This window comes from Saimiri boliviensis, chromosome 11, assembly GCF_048565385.1.
Source record: "Saimiri boliviensis isolate mSaiBol1 chromosome 11, mSaiBol1.pri, whole genome shotgun sequence".
Taxonomy (NCBI): Eukaryota; Metazoa; Chordata; class Mammalia; order Primates; family Cebidae; genus Saimiri; species Saimiri boliviensis.
The window spans coordinates 55,450,504-55,467,940 of NC_133459.1; the positions used below are offsets into that span (position 1 = coordinate 55,450,504).

Consider the following 17,437-nt stretch of genomic DNA (forward strand, 5'->3'; position numbering starts at 1 on the left):
TGGTTCTGGCTTGAATCTTCATGAAGAGATTGAAATAAAGTACCCACAGGGAGTTTATCTTCCTATAATCTTTTTTTCGGAACAGTGGGGACGTTATGATTCCATTACCGAGTAAGGCAACAAGGAAGACCAGATTCATGTTACTCTTACAGGAAAAATGGCAGTGGATGAGAAGGAACTCGGGATAAAAAAAATCTTGCAAAGGAAGAAAATCTTTTTTATGGCTTCCAAATCAGAAACTTGCTGTGGTTCTCACTCCCGGCTGCACAACATAATCCTTTGGGGCAATTACTGATGCCAGAGTCACTAATGCCAGAGCCACTTCATCAGAGATTTGGACTGTACTGGCCTAGAGGGGAGCCCTGGCATCAGTAGGTTTTAAAAGCTCCCCAGGTGATGCTAATGTGCAGCCAGATTTGCAAATCACCATGCTGGGGAATAAACTCCCAGCAGGAATAATTAGCAGAAGGAAAACTGAAGCCGTCTTGATTGATTATGCAATTGATTAATTAATTTCTTCAATGAACATTCACTGGGTGCTTTCCACATGCCATGTCCTGGCTGGGCACTGGCAATACATAGATGAATAACACATGGTCCCTGTTTTCATAAGGTCAGAGCAGAGCTATTCTGTATGATCTTTGTAGCTTGGGGTGAATAGCTGTGGGACAAGGACCACACAAGGCTTCTAGACTCAGAAGCTCAAAGCTCAGACCAAGGCTGAAGAAAAAAAAAAAAAAAAAGAATAAAATTCAATTATCCATTTGGAAGGCTCAGGAGAAATGGATTAACTTAAGTGATTTGTAATTGCACTAAGGTGGGTACTATTAAGGACACCTACTGATTCCAGGCATCTAAATCTAAATGCATGTTACCTTTCCCTGATGAATGATTTAACAGGGAAGACACATGCTAATGAAGACTAATTCCTTCTGTGGTATCTAGGAGTTTATGCTCTTTATCACCTTTACCCAAGAGTAAACAACCACTTTCCCACTTCTTGGCAGAGGGATGGGAAAGCTCTGTCTGGCAATTGAAGAACAAATGGAAGTGGCTTAGGATGGACAATAGAAACTTAGATGTTAATAAATGATCTCTAGACCAGCTCTGTCCAATAGAACTTTTCGGGATGATGTGAAATTCTGTATCCGTGTGGTTCAATACAGCAGTCAGTAGATACCTGCACACTTCAAATATGGCTAGCATGACTGATGAACTAAATTTTAAACTTTATTATGTTTTATTTAATAGCCTCATATGGCTAATGGCTACAGTATTGGACAGCATGACTCTTGACAAAATATATTAAAAAATAAACTTCCAATTGACTGGGTGCTTCCTAAATGCTAGACATAGTCCTTCCTTATACATCTTTTTCTATTCTTTTAAAGAATATCCTATATTTGTGTTGACTGGAGAATCTTTATAGGAGAATTGATTTGTTTGCTATGTCTAGACATTACCATGAAATCAAATTCAGCTTGCAAAAATACACACTACTTCTAGCTGTAAGAGGTTTTTTCGTTGCCTGAGCTAAGTGAATGAAAGCCAGGTACTTGTGAGGTTTTTTTTCAGAAGAAAGTTAAGATTCATGATTCAAATGGAAATCCATGAAGCTTCATTAGAACTGAAGCAAAATGAAATCCCACTTAACGCCAAAATGTGCCAGGCCTACTGAGATTTGGAGATTGGTGGTCTTGCTGGACATAATGCCTTAATAGAGAAATTGGTGCTGCTTTGGTGTTTTGTCTTTATAAAGAGTGAGAAGTTGCCTCTAATTACTCCAATTTGGGTCTCACTTTAGCAGTTAATAGTCCTTTTTTTCACAGCTTCCAGTTCAGGAGGCTCCCAAAGGTTGTCCAGAAGGTTGGAGGATAAAGGAAAATGTTTAAATCTTGCAATCAGTGCTCACACATATAATATATAGCCACAAATCCTTGGATGACAAAATATTCACATCTGGCTTCTTACAAATTAAGCTAGTCCTTGAAATGTTCTTTCTTAATATGCAAGGGGAAAGTCATCACGGGGAATGTTGGTGCAAGGATTTTGCTGGAACCTCATTGAGACATTGCAAAAAAAGGCAGAACCCAGTGGACAAAGTTCAGGGTGCTGAGCTGACCTGAACAGCCTCATGTGAATGACACGGCTGTGGCTAAAGCCTCTCCCTCTGGATTCTTGGCCTTCTCAACTTTCATCTAATGTCAAGAAAACGAATTTGCTTGCAAGTGAAAACACTGAGTACCTTTAAAGGGAGAAATGTGATGGTTTTAGGATGGGCAGAGTGAGGGAATGAAAAGAGAGATGTGGAGAACGGTAATTTTCAGTTCAAACTGCTGCTCCATCGCTGGCATTTGCTTGAATAAAGTGATCATTTGAGCCTCAGTTTTCCCCTCTGCAAAACAGGAATAACGCTTACAATGTGGGCTTGCAGAGAGGAAGCAGTGAAAAGACTGATGTATATGAAAATAGCACAGCAACTGGCAGAGTAAAGTCTCAACAGGTGTCAGTTCCCTTTTGAAAATTACAGAAAGGGAAGGAAGGGAGAAAAGAAGAAACAATCGTATGATTATTTGCTTGGTAGGTAGGTGCCAGGTCATGGCAAAAATTTGTGACATATTGGTCCAGGGAAGGGAGGAAGTCACCTGGAGAAGAGGGTGAAGATGCAGTGTGGTCTTCACAGAGCAGATGCTCAGTCAAAGCAGCTTCTGCTCTTGGACCTTCCTCCCGTTTTTAACACTAGCAAGGCTGTCCTATTCTAGGAGTCTGCCTCATCATTCCACTGCCCCCACCCTTTCTCTTTCCCACTCTTCTTTCCTATCTATTCCTTATATCTATTTTAGAATGAAGACACTAACTCCATGTTTTGATTCCCAGATTTTCTAAAAGCCATCCAATATTTTCTTGAAAATATACATGAGGATGGGGTTGGTGGCATGATTTGCAGATGGAAGATGATTATGCAATAAGATACTAATAGCCAAGTTAAGTCTGATCTTAGCAACAATGATAACGGAAAGGCGATACCAATTGTGATGCCTGAGAAATGATACTTCTCGTGTTTAGGGGAGATGGTGGTAGTTATAGAGATGCCTGTGATAAGACTGTGATAATGGGTCATTCATTCACTCACATCTATTTAATAAATATATATGATTTACTGAGCATCTTTAAACAAATTCTCCTATCACATGAAGGAGATATAAAACAAGAAATTATCATAAAGTTGGTGTTATCAGAGAGATAATTCACCTAAAACCTTTAGCATATAGGGCCTGGCTCAGAGTACTGATAAGATTCGTGCTAGTGGTTACTAGTATTATTGTCCTTATTATTAAATACATGGTGCACAACCCCACCTTGTGGGGTTGGGGAAGCTGGGGGCAGCATACATTTTGAGCTGGTGGCAGTAGCAGCAGTGGGAATTTGATGGTGGAAATGCTGTTGTCATGGGATAGAGGGCAGTCGTCATAAAAACAGAGGCTCTCTCTGTGCTGTATCACCATTATGATAGCCAAGATGGGGCCAGGGAGGGAAATTGGGAAAAAACATTGAAAATACCATCACAGCCACCAAGCTCTCTAGAAATACTGGGAATGACTATAATTTACGCACTCATAGATGCTTCCTGGTTCGAATCCATGAATTCATCCCAAGATCTGACATTTGACAAGGAGGATTTTAGGATTCAATGCCCCCTTTCCTTGCCTTAGCTCCTTTGTCAGGGGAAGGATCAGGCTGCAAGATGGCTTTGCTACTTTAATGCCTTTTGACAGAACAAACAGATATGCACAGGTATAAATATACATAGAAAACCAGAAACCAAAGGGGGAACATTTCTAAAAGCTTGCAATTATTTGTTTTTAATGATCTCTTCCTTTCTCCTTTTTCCTTTTAAAAACCTATTATTCTAGTTCCACATTAGCAAAAACTCAAGGATTTTTCAAAAACTCCTAACAAGATTTGGCATTGGTTCAGTACTTTGAAAAGGGAGTGAATTAGAATCACAGTAATGTGAAATTGGCTCCCATCAGCAGGATGACAGGATTCAACACACTTTTGGGGAGGAGGGCAGGGGAACTTCTCAAAGTCAGTCATCTTTCTTTGCTGCTGTGCCTCTCTTGGAGGGGTTACCACTGTGGTCCAGATGGCATCCAAACGGTAACAAGAAATATTGGAGGGAGCTGAAATCAAGCAAGAGTAGCAGAGGCTCAGGCTGAATGCAGCAAATCAGAGGATATCACAAATGGAGAGATGTCACAGCAGAGCAAAAAATAGCCAAGAGGGCTTTGCCTGCTGCTCTGACAGCCGTTCCATGCAAAATGTTTTTTCTTTTCTTCTCCAGAGGAATGCATATTTTACATACTTAGGAATTCATTTCCTCATTCACTTCTTCATTCTTGGATTTGATTATCAAGACATTAATTTAATTAAGGAATAAACATTTCCCAAATGTCCATTATGAACCAGGCACTATGCCTGTCCTGTGAGTACTTAGATGCTGTCCATCCTCTGAGTTGTAACAGCGAAGTTAGGAAAACTGGAGAATACTGACTCAATTCAGAGCGTGAGAAGTGCCATGACAAGGGTATGAGGCTGAGCATTTTTATAGACCATGTACATGTTCACTGCAGCTAGGCTGTTCACGGGACTGAAATCAACTCCATGTGAATAGCCAAAGCAAGAATTGTTTTTATGTGAATGGAACTGGACTCGATTACTATCCTTGAATTTTTTTTTTTTTTTGGTAACATTAGGGAAATATCCATCTCCTAAGACTTAGTTGAAGATTACCCAGGATACAATTTAAGGTAACAGTTGAGCATGTGCCTGGTGAATAGTAAGATTTCCATTAGTGTCTGCTTATTTGGATCCTCTATTAAGTCAACCAATTCAATAAAGTATCCTTTAGGACTATGATGATTTTGTAGCACCTATTCGATGGCATTTTGGGCTGTTTTATAAATTGCAGAATTGCAGAATAGAATTAGAAGAGGCTACAGAAACCTCTAACCCAACCCATCCCTGTATTTCTTTCAAATCAAGAAACAGAGACCTTCAATTTTCTCAAAAACATGGTATTAGTGGCAGATTTGGGATGATACAGCAAGTTCCTGACTCCTGATCTAGTTCCTTTTCACTCTACCATGGTTCCTCTCACAGTTGTATAGATTAAGAGGAGACCATCCTAAGTCAGAGCAGAGAAATCTGGCTCACATTTTATAACAAAGACACAGGCTCAGAGGAAACCTTGGCTTGCTCATAAAGAAACTAGTGAGGGAAATGGCTACTTCCTAGAGCTCTGAAGATTGAATGAGGCAATATTCACAACTAGACGACTTGGAAGGCAGCCTCCGGGTTTGAAGTCCAGAGGATATCTGGAAGAGCGTTATCCTCAACTGTCTCTGATTGAATGTACAAACTGAAAATAGTTTGTGTGTTTCTTAATATCACAGGGCCTGTGAATAAGTCTAGGCATATTCTTTCCCTTTTCAGGCTTTGGCATAAGATATTTCCTCTGGCTGGTTCCTACTTCCATCTTTATTCATCAAGAAAACTGTAACACATCCTTAGAGGACATGTTAGCTCTAGTCAGCTCTTCAAAGCCTTCCTCTATGACCCTCAGGATGGATTAGATGACTACCCTAGGTATCACATGTGTCCAGTTACAATAATTACTGTCTTCCCTCTTCTCCACTATAGCTTATGGCTTTGTGGAGACTCTAGTTCCTCATATAGGAAACTGCCTTATTCATCTGTGAATTCTAGTACTTATCCTAGTGTCAGCAGACAGAAAGAAATTATATTGAATTGATACATTTTAAAAATAAAAATGAATAAATGGATAAACTTGTTTGTATAATACAATAGAAAACTGAACAAAAAGAAACTTGGCAATAGCATGACTTATTATATGGAGGGCATGGCATTCCATAGGATGTTTTCAAATGCTCAGCATGTATGTGCATGCACACACACACACACACACACACACACACTCACAGAAATTTGGCATTTGTTATTAGGAACTCCAGAAAAAAGCTGTCACATCTACCCTGCCATTTGGCCAAATGGGGCTTTACAATTAGGGTAAATTACTCCATTTCTAACTTCAAAGAAATACTAGGTAAAAGTTCCAGAAAAAGTTATAAGAACAGGGATATGCTGCCTTCCTCGTCCTTCTAATATCTGGATGGCATTTTCAGCTGACTCTTCAAGCTCCTCCCCAGTGAGACCCGTCAGCGGTTCTAGTGTGTCAGTAATCTTGAGATAGTTTTCACTACTGAAAGTCTCACCAATACCTGATCAAGCACCCTTTTGGCTTTTAGCAATTAGTGAGCGACTATATCCCATAATTTTCAGCCTCTCAAACGTAATATGTTCAAAGAACTTCTGAACTCCCCAAACCTGTTCTTTCCTTGTCCTAGTTACTGTAAAGCTCACTACTAGCTCACACCCAGATGCTCAAGCCACAAGCATACAAGTTACTTTAGAGTCCTTTCTCTCCCATTCTGACATGCAAGCATTCAAGAAGAAATGCTGATTCTATCCTGAACGTGTCCCAAAGCTGTCTGCCTCTCCTCCTCTTCTCGGTGGCATTCTCTTTTCCACTTTTGCCCACTTAAGTTCATCCCCCAAAGAGCGGTCAAAGTGGTCTTTAAAAAATACCAGATGAGGCCGGGCGCAGTGGCGCGTGCCTGTAATCCCAGCACTTTGGGAGGCCAAGGTGGGCAGATCACTCAAGATAAGAAGTTTGAGACCAGCCTGGCTAACATGGTGAAATCTGGTCTCTACTAAAAATAGAAAAAATAGCCAGGCATGGTGGTGCACGCCTGTAGTCCCAGCTACTCTGGAGGTTGAGGCAGAAGAATTGCTTGAACCTGGAAGATGGAGGTTGCAGTGAGCCGAGATCATACTGCTGCATGTCAGCCTGGGCAACAGAGCAAGACTCCTTCTCAAAAAAAAAAGAATCAGATGACGTCTTTTATTGCACTCGGAATAAAATCCAACCTCACCACTGCCTACGAGACCATACACACTTGGGGTGCCGCCCATTTCTGAACTTGCCTCCAGCAATCCCCCGTTTCCCACTGTGTCTTCCTTCACGACAAGCCACTGGCTCATTCCTGCCTCCAGGTCTTTGCCTTTCTCTGTTCCCACCACACTCTTCATCTGGTTGGTTCCTTCCAAGTCAGACTTGCACCAGGTGTTACCGCAAGAAGACCTTCTCTGACTGCACCTAATGCAGGAGCAGCCCCCGCTCCTGTTCATTGCCTTGTCTGGTTTTGTTTCAGGCACTCACTGCTCTGTTTGTTTCCTTTTCTGATGGCAGCCTTTCCCTGTGAAAGGTAACCTGGGTGTGGGTGGGGACTCGGTTTGACTTGTACCTGTGCCTAGCTCAGTGCTCGACCCGCAGTGGACACTAGATCTTATTTGAAAAATGGGTGAAGGAATGAATGCTTGAACAGAGCAATGCTTAAGTGGCCAGAGACAGGTTCTAAGAGGCACCTTACAGTGTTGCAGAAACTATAAAATGATAACAAAAAAGACACTTCATGCATATATTACAGGGATAAGGGAACTCTATGTGTGTCATGCTGACATCTGTGCTCTGGCCTTGGGCTTCTTTTCCTACCCGGTCTCTGGTGCCGGGCACCTTATCTCTGAGGACCTTGTAGCTAAGGAACAAAGAAGGCACAGTTAAGGAGATCTTACCATAGATACCAAAAGTAGAACGTGTCTTTACCCACACATATGCTACATCCGCTCTATGAAAAACCATTTTCATTAAAAGTAGCCCACATCACCTTGGTCAGGTCACAGGTGGTTGAGATCATTAGTTCTCATTCTGACAAATCCATAAGGAAGACAAAAAAAGTACATTCTGGGCTCAAGAGGAAGGAATGGGCCACATGGTAATATTAAGACCTCCGCTCTTGGCCAAGCAGAGGTCACTAAGGACAATAATAATTATAGCTAATGCTTAGATGAAACTTCCTGTGTGTGAACCAAACGCTATTCTAAGTGCATTCATACATTAACTCATTTATTTATGACAACAAATGTGAGGTGCTGTCACTTGCCTTGTTTCCAAGACGAGGAAACTAAGGCCCAGAAGGTTTAATTAACTTGCCTAGGGTCACACAGCTAGTAAACGACCAAGCTAGAATTTTCACCTAAAGTGGGTTAGCTCTGGAGTATGTGCCCATAACCATGATGTTATAGTGAGGACAACAAAAGGCAGAAGACGACCTAGGTTTTAAGACTAGGGTGGGTGGTTCGGGTTCTGGAAGGAGTGGCTATGGTGGGCAGTTCAGGAGCTTGTTCCATTCCAATCCAATCGCCTCTTGGAGGACCATGGCCAGATCATAGTACGAGGGCTATCCGTGTAACAGTGGCAGGAGGAAGGAGGCTAGAACATCCCAGGCAACCGTGGAAACAGCAACATAGAAACTGCCAAAGAGACGTGGCTGTAAGATTTTAAAATATAAGAAAGTGGGGTGGCGGCCAGGCACGGTGGTTCATGCCTCTAATCCCAGTACTTTGGGAGGCCGAGGCAGGCAGATCGCTTGAGGTCAGGAGTTTGAGACCAGCCTGGCCCTAACCTGGAGAAATCCTGTCTCTACTAAAAACACAAAAATTAGCTGGGCATGGTGGCACACGTCTGTAATCCCAGCTACTTAGGAGGCTAAGGCAGGAGAGTCATTTGAACCTGGGAGGTGGAAGGTGCAGCGAGCTGAGATTGTGCCACTGCATTCCAGCCTGGGCAACAGAGTGAGACTCCATCTCAAAAGACAGATGGACGGACGGACAGACGGACGGAAGGAAGGAAGGAAGTGGGGTGGGGAAACTGGAGTATTGGGCTGACAGCATGTAATGGTGAAAAAAAGGATAATACCAGAGGAAAGGGCAGCAAGCTGCTAACCTGCTGGGGAGAAACATAATGATGTGCTGACGGAACTCCTATGACAGGCAGGAAGATGGGAGGTGGAGAAGAGAGAAGGTGCTGTAAAAAGTGAGAGTGAATGTCACCTTAATAGGAGGCATTTCTTTCAGCATAAGTAGAGAAGCAAAGGATTTATCCTTCATAATCAGACTCTATTTCTTTCTCCTTAGCATCTCAACCTCAATCTTCTTATCCATATAATGGTGAAAATAATAGTTGTCATCTTAATTAAACTAGGTAAATTTAGTAGAGAATCTGAATCAGCTGGGGGAACTTTGTAAATCTCCCTTTATATATAAATAGATGCAAGCCTTACAAAAGCAGACCTATCGGATTGAGGATAAGGAAGTTGTGTTTTTAAAAGTGTCACAAATGATTCTTAAGCAATGATGTCTTCGGAATCCCTGAAGTAGACACAGCTTGCCAAGCACTAAGCACTCTGGATGCCCCTACGAAGTGCTCAGCAAATGTTAGTTTCTCGCCTCCTTTCTGAGTCACTGCAAAAACAAGTTTTGTATCCTTTGGGTTGTGACTGTCACCAATATATATTTTCTTATTTCCCATGATCATTTATTTAGCTCTTGCTCTTTTTTTAAAAAAACTAGACTTTGTTCATTATTCTTCCGCATCCACTAATAATGGCAGTTAAGGAGAAAGAAAGAACCTCAACATGATGATTTATCCAGAAAAGACGAATTGCTGCACCAAGAGAGAATGAGTGCTGGCATCAATGGATATTTATGGGGAAACTGGATATTACAGCTCTGCTCGTTAGAGATGCTGTAGCTAAGGTTCTGTGAATGTTAATGATCTGTATGAGAGGAATAATGACAGACTCACAGCAGCAGCAGCAGTTAACAGATACTCCTGAATCACATGTTTTCACCACGTAACAGATCTTCAAGCAATCTCATTTATGTCTACCAAAGGAGCAAGCATACATGAGGGAAGCTGCATCTTGGAGGGAGTACTATTTGTTGCTTCAGCACAGGTAGCATTATGGAGAAAGTGTTTCAGGGACAAGAAGGATAGACGCTTCTTGACTTCCGTTTGAAATTTCACATGTTCTGGTTTCAGAGGCAGTTTGGGCCAGCAGGAATTGCAGTCACCAGCTTCGGGTAGGATGACCCTAAATCCCGGTTTGCCTAAGACAGCAGATGTTTGTGCCTATTGTCCTGACATAATTGTACATAGCAAACACTTTTTCACTTTCAAGAGTGCCCCAGTTTGGATGATAAACTAGGTCACTCTAGTTTTAGGGTCAGAGAGAGGAGGATTAGATTTTTAGTTATGCCTCTTCTAGCTGTTCTAACTTATTTAGCTTCTCTGGTCTTCAATATCCCTTATGATAGAGAAGAGACCTAATCCAAACAATAGTTTGGGAGAATCACAAAATGACATCTTAAGTGCCTAGCACAAAATTGGTGAAATTCTCAATATTTGGTAGTTACAATTGCTTGTTATCCCTGTCTGTTAAGGACTGGATGCTTGGGTCCCTCCCAAAATTCATATGTTAAAGCCCTAACTTCTAATGTGATAGCATTTGGAGACGGGGCTTTTAGGAGGTAATTAGGACTAGATTAGGTTAAAAGGCTGGTGCTCTTATGATACAATTAGTGGCCTTATAGAAGGGGAAGAGATCTCTCTTTCTGTTTCCACTCCCTCACTACCACATCCACACTCTGAGGAGGGGCCATGTGAAGACACAGTGAAAAGTTGGAGGTCTACAACCCCAGCAGAGAGCTCTCACTAGGAACGGAGTCAGCTAGCACCTTGATCTTGGACTTTGCAGGCTCCACAACTGTGAGAAAACTGTTTTCTGCTGTTTAAACCACCTGGTCTGGGATATTTTGTTATGGTAGCCCAAATGGATCAAGACATGGCCCCATAGCTATGGTGCAGTCCCTGCAGGTTCAACCATCCCAGGCTCTCAAGTTACACTTGACCTTGTTGACACTATTGCTTGGGCATGGAGAACTGCAGGCCCTCAAGCCCATGCTCTATACACCAGTCTTCCTTCCTCGAGTAGCTAAAAGCATCCTCCTTGCTGGGTCAGGTCTTGCTCATCCTCATATCTTTTAAAGCGCTTGGTATAGTCCTTTGTCTATGTCATAGTTCACAATAACAACTCTGACATTTATTAATTGAGCACTTACTATATGCCAGGTGCTGTTATAAATATCTTATGTGCATTACTTTATTCAATCCTTAAAATAACTCTATGAGGTAGTTACCACAGTCACTATCCTCATTTTACAGATGAACATACTGAGGCACAAAGAAGTTTAAATAACCCACCCAAGGTCCCACTGCTGGTAATTAAGGAATAAAAATTTCAAGCCCATAGTATTACAGTTAAGAGTATGATCTTTGCAGCCTATGGTCTTTGCAGAACCTCAGCATGATGATTTATCCAGAAAAGGTGAATTGCTGTACCAAGAGAGAATGAGTACCAGCATCGATGGGTATTTATGGGGAAACTGGATATTACAGCTCTGCTCGTTAGAGATGCTGTAGTTACCACAGTTATGATAGGCTGCAAAGATCATACCCTTAACTGTAATACCATGTTCCTTATCAATTAATCAGTCCCTACTCTGTATCAAAGACAATAATAATTTCATGTCTTCTTATTTAATCCACATAATAACCCAAGGAAGTGGCTCTTCCCATCTTGTTAACTGGCCACTAAAAATCCAAAAGATAAAGCAACTTGCCTGGAATCATACAGATAAGAAGTATAGGTTCCAACTAACTTCAAATTTCATGTTCTTTCTATAGTTTTCTAGCCTTCCAAAGAGTGGGCTCCCAATCTGTGTTCATGAATTATAGAAGAATGAAGTCTTAGATGGGAAATAACCTGAAAAACGCCCTTGTCTGGCCTCTTCACTTCTCTTACCCATGTAATAACGAGTGAATTTCTTTGGACAGTGGTTTTCATACTACCCTCTCTGGATCCCATCCGTTCTAGAACCTTCTATCTTTCAGAGTTAGTAGGTGAGTTTGGGCTTCAAAGTAAGTAGGTTTTGAGGCTTCAACCCAGTTTCAACTATATCTTCTCTTTCATCTGTTTATATAGTAGGATACCAGGCATGTTTCACTTGAATAATTTTGGAAAAAGTTTGAAGGCTACTCTTCCAGGGTACCAGTGGCCTGCATTGTAGCAGAGAGATGGGACAATCACTGTTACCCAGACATACCTTTTTTTTTTACAACACACAACTGAGCAAACAAGACACCAGGCAAGTGTATATGCAACCACTTATCCCTTTCCCGATTTGCACTGGAAAACAAGTTTCAGATTTAACAGTGAGTCTTTTACAACTCTGCTTGACTCCGCTAATGACAGCTCAGTTTTTCAACATTGGAAGAAGAGCCAGATATCATTCAGAGTGATAATGTGACAACCCACATGTGAGTCCTGGACTGAGAACAGAAAGGAAGATGAAAGGGATTAATGCTGTCTTTGGCTAGAACCAGAAGACAGCATGTGGAAAGGCTGATGTACAAAGTCTTAGAAGTTAGAGACATAAAGCCCCATGCATGTAAATGAAAAAGCCTACAGGGAAGAGACACGGGACTTGGACCTTTTCTCCTGGTTACCTGACCTTCCAAAGCATGTCACCTCAGAGGTAGCTCCGGCTCCGTGTTCGTCTCACCCCAGTCATACACTCAAACTCATACAGCTCTTTCACCTGCAATGCCTGTCCCTAGGCTGCACCCACAGTGGCCTGCACGTGCCTCCCCTTAACCTCTTTGCCCTCAGACCCATTCTTGCCCTTCCTCTAGTTTGTGCTGTAACACAGGGGCTGATTGCCATAAACTGTATTGCCTGGGCTCCCTTGCCAACACACTTCCACTTTGATTCGGTCAACAACGATGCAGTGGTTGGAGTGTGGATAGTGGGTAAAAGGAAGAAGCAGTGAGTTCTCTCCCAGTTCTCTTCTGGCAGTATTTGTGGCAGTGGCTGAGTCTCCTGCATGGGCTTAGCTTCCACCAGGCAGCCCTTCTCTCTGTGCTCCTGGCTCCCATCGGGCAGCTCCCTCTGTGGTCCCAGTGCCTGTTGGTGGCCCCAGCTCTAGGCTCTGTTAACACTGCCTCCTCGGCCCTTCTATCCCTAAGGACAGTAGCCACTTCTGACTATTACTGATCTGGGTTACCTTGCTGTCCCTTGTTTGTTTTTTCTGCTCTTCCAACACCTTTGTAAGCAGTTCCTCACATTAGATTCCTTCTATTAAGCCACCTGGCATGAGCTCTGTTTTTCTGACTCTATCCTGAATGGATACACTTAAATAATTCCATTAGCTTCTTAACGATCTCCCCACCTGCCAAGCCACCTGCCACAGGCCACCAGAGGTACATTGAGAAATGCAACTCTGATGTTGTCATTCTACCACCTGAAAGCATCAGTGACTTCCTAACAGCTCCCAGCTTCTCAGCACCACATTTCAGACCTTTTGCTCACTGGGGGCTTCCCTTGGCATCCTCATCTCCTGCTCCCATGGAGGCACCCTGTGGTCCTGCCACCCCAGACTTAGTCATCAGTCCCTGCGACACGTCAGGCTCTTCTGTATCTCCACGCCTTCAAACATTCAGTTTCTTCTTCCTGTATACTGTTCCACCCTTTCTCCAGAGACAAACTCCCATTATCTTTTAAGATTCTATTCAAGCTGTATCCTCTGGGTGAAGACCTCATTTAAACTCCCTCAGGTGAAGGTTACTGCTCTCACACTATGCTCTCATGGCATCTTGTACACAGCCTCTCACACCCTTGATTACATGAAATACAATTATTTTTATATGTCTATCTTCTTCTTGAGGCTATGACAATTCTTAAGCAGCCTTTCTTTATATTCCTAGTGAATAGGATGCTGTCTGGTAGGTCACAGGTTTTTAGTGAATGTTTGCCCAATGGAGGAATGAATGAAAAAATACAAATTGTAAGGGAACTCCAATAAAATAAGGGTTTTCTAGCAACTGGAGCTCTGGGATTACAAAAGTAATGAAGGTCTGTCACTGTAGGTATGTGAGCTCAAGCCCAGTATTCAGCAATATTCATCCACACCTATCAAAACTGTTCTTGAGGGATTCTTGCATGGGAGGAGAGGCAAAACCAAATAACCTCTTTTTAATGTTGCTATTAACTCCAAGACTCTAGGAATTCGGGGTTCTATTTCAGGACAATGTTTGTAAGTATGGCTAAAAGAAAGCTCATTTAAGAAACATCAAAAGTGACAACATTCTATTTCATTCATGGGAATGTGCAGATTCAAATTCCCTTCCCTCACTTCAGTACAATCTCCTCTTGTGTGACATCTATGTTAACTGCATTGCAATAATTATAATTTCTCTACAATGTGGTGCTTAATGAGGAAGTGAAACTGACAAACGTTCAGACAAGATTTAATCCAATTATCCAACATCTTGATCCAGATTTCAAACTAAAGGAAAAACCAACTGCTCAATTGTGAATGAAAATTTATTTGCCATAAAAGATGGGAGTTGTGTGTGTAGGGGGGGAGTAGGGAACAGTTGTCCAGAGAATTCTTGCAATTCTTCACATTAATGGACTGAAGCTTTCAACATGTGCAGCGGGGAAAATGAGTTAAACCTAAGGCAAGGAAAGTCAACCAAATACTGATTGCTAGGGGACAGGGTGTTTGCAGGATGAGATGCAGGGTGGCAAAATGAGAATATTTCTAAGCTTCAGAGGTGAGTGGCTTTCATGAGATCTGTTGTCTGGGGTTCACAAACATCTCTTCAACATCCAGGATGAAGAAAGCATTGTGCCAGGCAGAGTGAGGTTTCAGGGATAACTTAGACATGGGCATGCTGGCATGGAACTCAGTCTAAAGGAGGAGAAAGATATCCACAGCTAGCTGGGGAGTGCTGGGCCTCATAAGGCGCTCATTATAAAAACCCTAGAAACAGTGAGTAACAGAAGATGAACATGAGGTTGAGTGTTAATTCTAGTTAAGGTAAGGGTGAGGAGATGGAGGGCTGTACATTTCCTTTCATCAAAAGGCAGTATGTTTCAGTAGAAATTGTTTAGGCATCTGACTCAGAACAACACAGGGTTCAAGTTCTGGCTCTGCCACATACTAGACCTTTGTGATTGCAGGCAAGGTTTATGACCTCTCTCAACACCAGTTTCTTTACATCTAAATCACATCTACCTGCTAGGGTTGTGATTACTCGGGAAAAAAAAAATGCTGAATCAAGAGCCGAGGCTGTACATGGCATACAGAAGATGCTCAATAAATTCTAGCTATTTTTTCTACAGCAAAATCAACCTTAGCTTTTTAGTATGTATGGTTAGTAGCTTGGCACTATACAACAAAGAAAGAAACTGAGTCAAAGGCTGGAATGCCATATCTGATCATCAGCACTTTTATCATTTTATTCCAGGGAGTCTCCTTTCCAGGGCACAACAGATAGTTCTGATGTCAAGCTCTCAAGAAAGAAACTAAGGAGAAACAGATTTTCTAGGCACATACTGTGGGCCCAATGCTTGTTCAGTGAGACGACCAGATTATAATACTTTAAAAAGTTCTTTGCATCCAAGGCACTAAGTTCAGAAGGCAACACCATAACTTCTGTGCATTCCAGAGTGAGCTATTTTAAAGTCAAGTTATTAATGATGAAGACAGGAATGAGGCCTCTGGGGTATCTGACATGGTAGCCGAGATACTGGGAGCAAGATATTGAGATAAATATTGGTCTACATAATGAATATGGTGACAAATGGAATGTGAGAGTAGATGAATAATTTTAAGGTCTACTAGGACAGTCCCCCTCACAATATAGGAATCCCTTATAGAACCATTGATTTATTGCTTGAATACTCTTGAGGGCAGAGAGCTCACTACTTGGCGAAGCTGTCCTTTCCACTGAAAATCAGCTCAGATTATCTGAAATGCTTTCTTATATCTAGCCCAGATGGTCCTGTGCTCTTCCCCTTAATCGTGAAACAGCCTGTAAAATAACTGGAGGCAAATAACACATACCATCCCTACGCCTTCTCTTCCCCAGGGTTTTATAAAAGCACCTTCCCATCTTCTTTGCAGAAACTGCTTTCACACATATTGCCTGTGAGTCTCACGGGGCTCTGATATGTCAGTAGTGGATGGCCACCATTCCCATTTTGCAGATGAGGAAAATGAACCTCAGAAAGTCGAAGCGATTAACAAAGATCATACCCAAAGTGAGGAAAGAATCTTGGGGTCGGGGGGATCTGATCATTTCTTTCAGTTTCAGAATCCATGTTTCATCCAAAGGGAAACCTTTAAAAAATAGAGACAGGGTCTTGCTCTGTCACCCAGGCTGTAGTGAAATTGTGTGATCATAGCTCACTGCAGCCTCAAACTCTTGGACTCAAGTGATCTTCCTGCCTCAGGCCTCCAAGTAGCTAGGACTACAGGGATGTATTACCATGCCCGGCTAATTGTATTTTTTGTAGAGATGGGGTATTGCTATGTTGCCCAGGTTGGTCTTGAACTCCTGGCCTCAACAGATCCTTCAACCTCACCTTCCAAAATGCTTGGATTATACACAAGAGCACTATGACTGGCTGTCATTAAAAAGATATTAATGTCAAATCCAACTTACTGATTCAACAATCTCTGTCTTTCCTGTTTACAACTATGTCAACCATCTGAGAATCTCTCTTTTTTTTTTCTTTTTTCTTTTTTTTGAGAGGGAGTCTTGCTCTATCACCCAGGCTGGAGTGCGATGGCATGACTGCGGCTCACTGAAACCTCTGCCGCCTGTGTTCAAGTGATTCTCCTTCCTTAGACTCCTAGTAGCTGGGACTACAGAAATGCACCACCACACCACCTGATTTTTGTATTTTTGTAGAGACAGGGTTTTGCCATGTTGGCCAGGCTGGTCTTAAACTCCCAACCTCAGGTGATCTGCCCACCTCAGCCTCCTAAAGTGTTGGGATTATAGGCATGAGCCACCGCGCCTGGCCTAAGAAAGTCTTTTGAAGGCCAAAAATATTTCTGCTAGAATTCACTGACTGGTTATTACTGATAATTAGACAGTCTTTTACGCCTCATACAACTACATAAAAGGCTTTGAAACTAGAAAATTACAAGGTGAAGGATAAAAGATCTTTTTCAGCCAGAAGAATATTATGTGGGGGAATGAAGAGAGGGGAGAAGAAAAGCGCTAAGTATTTCTCACATGAAAATGACATAAGTTGCACTAAGGTTTAGGTCTGTGTCATTGAAACAGTGGTCTGTGAAGGTTAAGTTCCACCAAGTTCAGTGCTATGGGGCATGATAGAGTCTGAAATAAGCACTTGAGTGGCCCTGTGAATGCCATGTTCTACTCGAAGACCCACTGTGGGACCTGAATCATGTTCAGTGACTAACAGGGTGTAAAAAGCACTAAATAATGAATGCAGTAATGGGACGCTTAGCAGACACCTTCCTCTCCACTCAGGAATGTGCATCTTTAACAGTCACAAATAGCCAGGATATCTGC

The 17,437-nt window shown here is 42.1% G+C and overlaps 1 protein-coding gene across 6 annotated transcripts in view; it reads right to left on the minus strand.

Moving 5' to 3' along the window:
- The window catches only part of DAB1 (DAB adaptor protein 1), a 1,282,121-nt gene that overhangs the window by 44,913 nt on the left and 1,219,771 nt on the right, over positions 1 to 17,437 (minus strand). The gene's annotated exons all lie outside the window — the stretch shown is intronic.